The sequence below is a fragment of the Pogoniulus pusillus genome, chromosome 42 (assembly GCF_015220805.1).
Source record: "Pogoniulus pusillus isolate bPogPus1 chromosome 42, bPogPus1.pri, whole genome shotgun sequence".
In the NCBI taxonomy this organism is placed as follows: Eukaryota; Metazoa; Chordata; class Aves; order Piciformes; family Lybiidae; genus Pogoniulus; species Pogoniulus pusillus.
In genome coordinates, this window is record NC_087305.1 from 5,615,655 (window position 1) to 5,621,493 (window position 5,839).

The window sequence follows — 5,839 nt, forward strand, 5'->3', positions numbered from 1 at the left end:
GAATTGAAATCAGAGCTGCTGGCTGCTTCTCAGGGCTCCAGGAAAGGGAGCTGGGAGCAAAGTGGGCCTGGGCTCACCGAGGGGAAGCCTGCTGCCAGGCTGGGGAAGCCAGATGGAGCTCACTCTGGAGTGCAGCTCTGGCTGGCCTCTCTCGCTGCGGGTGCCACGTCGCTGCCCTGCTGCGCCACTGGGCAGGCTGCGGTCCAAGGATCCTCCCCTTCACCTCAGCCCAAACAAGAACTGCCCCAGCCCTGGCTGGAAGTGGCTTTGTGCAGCACAGTGAGGCCAACTTCACGTCAGGGATGTCAGCTGGAGGCTTGGCCACAGCAGGGCTGAGCTGATTCATATGCATCACTCCCTGCACCGCCGCCTGGCAAAGCTTCCAGCAGAGCCCACACCACACAGCAGGAGCCACCAGTGGCCAGGATCCTCCTTGGCTACAGACATAAGCTCCTCTCTGGCTGTCTTGCAAGTCTCTGCTGTAGCATTTCCCCACTGACAGCTTGGCCAGGCAAGGTTCTGTCAGCACAGGCAGGCCCCTGCAGCCCCTCTGCAGTGACACCAACCAGCTCCACAGCCTGGCTGTCCTTTGCCATCCACCTGCCCACCAGAAACCACCAACTACCAAATGCTTGCTGCTGTCTGCTGCAGACACTGAGGGGCTGGACTGTGCCCAGAGAAGGCAACAAAGCTGGGGAAGGGTCTGGTGAGGAGCAGCTGAGGGAGCTGGGGGTGTTCAGCCTGGAGAAGAGGAGGATGAGGGTCTCTACAACTCCCTGAAAGGAGGCTGGGGGCGAGTGGGGGTTGGGCTCTTCTCCCAAGGAGCAAGCAACAAGATGAGAGGAAACAGCCTCAGGTTGCAGCAGGGGAGGTTTAGGTTGGATATTAAGACAAATCTCTTTGCTGCAGGCGTGCTTGGCACAGGCTGCCGGGGAGGTGGTGGAGTCCCCATGCCCAGAGGCGGTCACAGCTCCGCAGGGTCACTAAGCAGACCCACTCCTTGCTTTCATCACTGACCTTATTATCCTGAAACACCTCACAGAACAGCACGCTGCTGGGGAGTGAATTACACCAACTCTGAGGGGGGTTGTAAAGGAGCTGTTAGGAAAAAATAAAAGCAGGGGGCGGGGGGGGGGCAGAAATCCTCTTTGTTGTTTCTGCTTTCCCTTTGTCCCAGAACATAAGGGGGGAAGGGACTCCTGTTCCATCCATCCGTGCAAATCCACTTAGGGCTGCATCCAGGATGAGTAAGGAAGCCTAGGAGCAAGTGGAAGGCATCAGTGAGTGCCTCAGTCCCTCCCTGTGCCCCAAACCTGGCACTGCCAGCAGCAGCCAGAGGTGCCAGCCTCCAGCTCTGCTCCAGTTCACCCCAAGCTGCTGGTGCAAGCTGCTGGTGTCTCATTGCCTGTGGCAGCCAGGGTGCAAAATTGGATTAGCTTAGCTTTATTTTATCAGAGGCTCACAGGGTGGCAGGGGCTGGAAAGGACCCAAAGAGCTCATCCAGTCCAAACCCTGCCAGAGCAGGACCATCCAAGCTAGCTCAGGTCACACAGGGACACATCCAGACAGGCCTGGAAAGTCCCCAGAGAAGGAGACTGCACAACCCCCCTGGGGAGCCTGTGCCAGGGCTCCAGTGCCAGTTGGATTTGTCTGGAGAGGTTTTTAAACCTCCCTGCTGGCAAAGGTGGGAGGCAGGAGTGTGTTGGCAGCAAGGTCTTGGGTCAGAGGGAAGTGGTGGAGTCACCAGCCCTGAGGGTGCTCAAACAAGAGGTGTAGACCTGGCACTTTGGGAGGGGGCTCAGTGGGCATGGAGGTGTCAGGTCTGGTGGAAGCCTCATGCCTGGAGGTGTTTCAGGCCAGGCTGGCTGAGGCTGTGGACAGCCTGCTCTGGTGTGAGATGCCCCTGGGCATGGCAGGGGGGGTTGGAACTGGCTGAGCCTTGTGGTCCCTTCCAGCCCTGCCTGGTTCTGTCTGGCCAAGCACAGCACCTTCACCCCACACTCCTCCAGAACCCACATCTCCAGGCAGCCTTTTACTGCTACTTTCCAGGGCTCCTTTTGCCCTGGGAACGCTTCCAGGTGACTCGGGGGGGTGAGGCAGCCCCACGCAGTCAGACTCGCTGGCGGGGGCGAGGACACGGCAGGCAGACAGGGCAAGTGCCGACAGGAAGGGGATGGCTGAGCCGGGGAGGATGAGTTTCAGCTCAGCAGCAGCTGCTGCAGCCCGAGCCCAGCGAGGTGGCAGCGCAGGCTGGGGCACAGCAGCCACCCCGCAGGCAGTCAGGGGCAGCCAGGGGACGCAGTGGGATTGCCCTCCCCCCGCTGCCAGCCTGTCTCCTGGCACGGAGGTTGAACTCTTGAGCCCGCCCAGGGCAGGGTGATTCCTGAAAAGCTGCAGAGCCGAGCACAGGCCCATCTGGTACAGATAAGTGCTTGGCTTCGCTGCCCTGTTTTGTTGTGGCTTACTATAGAAACAGGCAGCTCCGCTCGGCCGGCAGTGAATCATCAGGGCTCGGAGCCCTCTCCCCTCCGGTCGGACCTCGCTAAGCCATTCCTCTGCGCTCGGATGAGCACACACTCCTTTTCTCTTCCTCCTCCTTCTCTTTCCCTTTCTCCTCCTCTTCTCCTTCTCTTACCCATTTTTCTCCTTCCCCTCCTCCTCCTTCTTCTCTCCTTCTCCTCCTCCCTCTGTCATTCTCTCCTCTTTCTCTTCTCCACCCTTTCTTGCATCTCTCCTCCTTCTCCTTCTCCCTCTTCCTCTCTGCAACCCTCAGCTCCCAAAATAGCCAATTCCAGCTGAGTGCTTTCAGGGCACCGCGGGCTCAGGCGGCAGAGAGCCCAACCAGGCTGCAGGAAGCAATATTCCCAGAAGCAGGGGGTGGATCTCGTCTGCCGAGCACCAGCGCCAGAAACCAAAGCCCTGTGGCTTGTGCGGAGCTGAAGCCTCCCTTCTCCCCTGCTCCACTCCAGCACAACTCTGTCTTCACCCAGGGGTGAATGCCCTGGTGGTGGGGAGCCGAGGGCTGGGACTGGGCACAGGCTGGGGGAGGGCAGGGCAGCAGCAGAGCTCCCTGCTCCAGTTCACACTGCCTGCCTGCTTGCAGGGTGCTGGGCAGGCTTCCACAGCAGGAGCAAATAAAAACCTGGCACCCAGCCCCAGCTGCTTCTCCTCCAGCTGTACCAAAGGCTGGCAACTATGGCACGACCACCCCTGGCCTACTGATGGGCACACAGACCACTTTGAGACTGGTTAAGTCACTGGGCACCTGTAGACCTTTTATCCCTGGGGGTCCTTCTGGGCCCTGCCTCTCCTCCCTTTAAAGTGTGCAGGGTGTGCATGCTGATGCTGTCCCCACTTGGGAAGGGAGTGGTTGCAGCTCTTTTTCCATCCAACCAGCCCCCCACCATCATGTGCCAGCTAGCACTGGGACTGCCACCTTCCCTGCACCAGCTTCACCTCAATGCTGAAAGGAGGTTGGGGGCAAGTGGGGGTTGGGCTCTTCTCCCAGGCAACAGGCAACAAGCTGAAACAGCCTCAGGTTGCAGCAGGGGAGGTTTAGGTTGGATATTAGGACAAATCTCTTTGCTGCAGGAATGGTCAGTGCTTGGCACAGGCTGCCAGAGAGGTGGTGGAGTCCCCATGCCCAGAGGTGTTCAAGACACCTGGCCTGGCACTCTGGGGATTAGTGGCCATGGTGGTGCTGGGTTGCTGGTTGGACTCAGTGATCTTGGAGGCCTTTCTCAACCGAAACAATGCTGTGACTCTGCCCCTGGCTGGGACTCAGCACAGGGCAAGCCCAGAGGTGCTGCCAACCACCCAGCGAATTCCTGCGCGCTGCCTCAGCGCCCCGCGACAAACAGAGCTGCTGAGCACACAGCCAGGAGCTGCCCCGTGCAGGAAGGCATCCGCAGCCAGGTGAGGAGCAGGGAGGCAAACAGATCTCCCCAGGGCCACAAGCACAAGAGAGAGAAGGGATGTGGGAACATGACTGCACCTCCAACCCAGCTCGAGCCTACCAGGGTGGCACCGAGCACTGCTGGGTGCTTGGGAAGTCACAGTGCCTGTGGGCACCTGCTCAGCTTCCTCCTGGCACTGGGAAAATCACATCTGCACAAGCAGGATGGGTCTAAGCACAGCCTCCTTGAGCTACCCAGGCTACCAGGGCAGCAGGGTCACAGGCACCAGGGTACCAGCTGGCAGGTGCCCCACACAGCATCGCCTCAGGAAGCTGATCTAGAAAAGATGCTCAGGGCTCTGTCTTTAAAGCGTTCCCCCCGCACCATCCAGCACTAAAGCTGAGGTCAGGAGGGGTCCCCCAACCATGTCCATGCCTTGGCACAGCAATTGCCAGCACCACAGGCTGTCCTCAGCCCCTGCTGACCTCATCCTGCTGCTTTTTGGGGCTGGCTTCAGTAGCTGAAGGTAGAGCTGCACACAAAGCAAAGTCCTGCCAGGCTGGAAGGCAGCAGAGCCAGGACAGAGCCCCGCGCAGAGGCTGCCGCGGCTCAGCCTCCTTCCCCTTCACTTATTTGTCTTTCTGCCTGATGAACGTATGCACGGGGGGGGGCACCGACAGCAGAGCAGCCGAGGGGGAGGGGGAGGGGGCTTGTTTGTGAAGCTAAAGCCACTTAAATGAGCATCAGGCTGAGCAAGGTGACACCTGCCAGTGCAGCTGGCTCTGCAGCCGCTGGAGCTGGGGAGGTCTGCGGGCGCCGTGCCTCAGTTTCCCCGCGGAGGACAGCTTTGGTTCCCCGTGGTCAGAGGCCTGAGGAACTTGTCCTCCTTGCAGCCGTGAGGACAAGTCGTGGCGTGAGCCAGACACGCCCCGGCCCAGCCTGCTGCTCATCCCGAGCGGGGCTATTGGAGACGGCCTCAAGTCCTTGCCCCGAATCAAGCAGAACTGGAACTTCAGCCCAGACCTTTCCTGGCCGGGCCAGCTCCCTCTCTGCTGGCTGCTTTCCCTGGCCTCTTGCCTCTATTCCCCAGCAGCTTTCCGAGGTGCCAGGCTGAATCCCAGTGCCAGGCAGGGACGGACACACCAAGGTCCAGATCCAGCCATGCTCTCCCGAAGCAGCTCTCACATCTCCTCTTGGGGTCCTCGGCACAGCAGAGACAGGGACCTGTTGCAGAGGGGCCAGAGGAGCCCACAACAAGGATCCAAGAGTGGAAGCCCTCTGCTGTGAGGCCAGGCTAAGAGAGCTGGGGTTGCTCAGCCTGGAGAAGAGAAGGCTCTGGGGAGACCTTTCAGTGCTTAAAGGGACCAGTCAGGAAGCTGGGGACAGAACTTTGAGCAGGGTCTGTTGTGGCAGGAGCAGGGCTAAAGGTCTGGACTGAAAGAGGGAGATTCAGTTTGGAGAGAAGGGAGAAATGTTTGACAGTGAGGGTGGTGAGACCCTGTCTCAGCTTGCCCAGGGAGGTGGGAGATGCCCAATCCTTGGAACTGCTCCAGCTCAGGCTGTTTGTGGCTCTGAGCAACCTGCTCTGGCTGGGCATGTCCCTGCTGACTGCAGGGGGATTAGAGTGGACGGGCTTTGAAGGTCCCTTCCCACCCAAACCAGTCCGTGATGCCATGGCTCTAGGGTTTTAGGACTCTTTGCTTTACCATCTGAGACAGCAAAGGACATCCTCACCCCAACCCCCCCTTTCCCAGCCTCCCAGCTCCCCCGGGATGCCGGATCGGGGTCTGGGACAGCGCGCAGAGCCGGGGAGCGATGGGAGGCGATGGGATCCACGGAGGTGGGGACCGGGACACCCGGAGGGCCGGGACACAAAGGCCCGGGGCTGGCCGGCGGGGTGCAGCGGGGCGGGCCGATGCGCGGCTCCTCCCCCGCCGCCGCGC

General features: G+C 60.3%; 1 long non-coding RNA gene across 1 annotated transcript in view; it reads right to left on the reverse strand.

Annotated features, from left to right (window-relative positions):
• LOC135192375 (uncharacterized) overlaps window positions 1-5,839 on the reverse strand; it is a 31,637-nt gene that overhangs the window by 25,029 nt on the left and 769 nt on the right. The window lies entirely within an intron of this gene.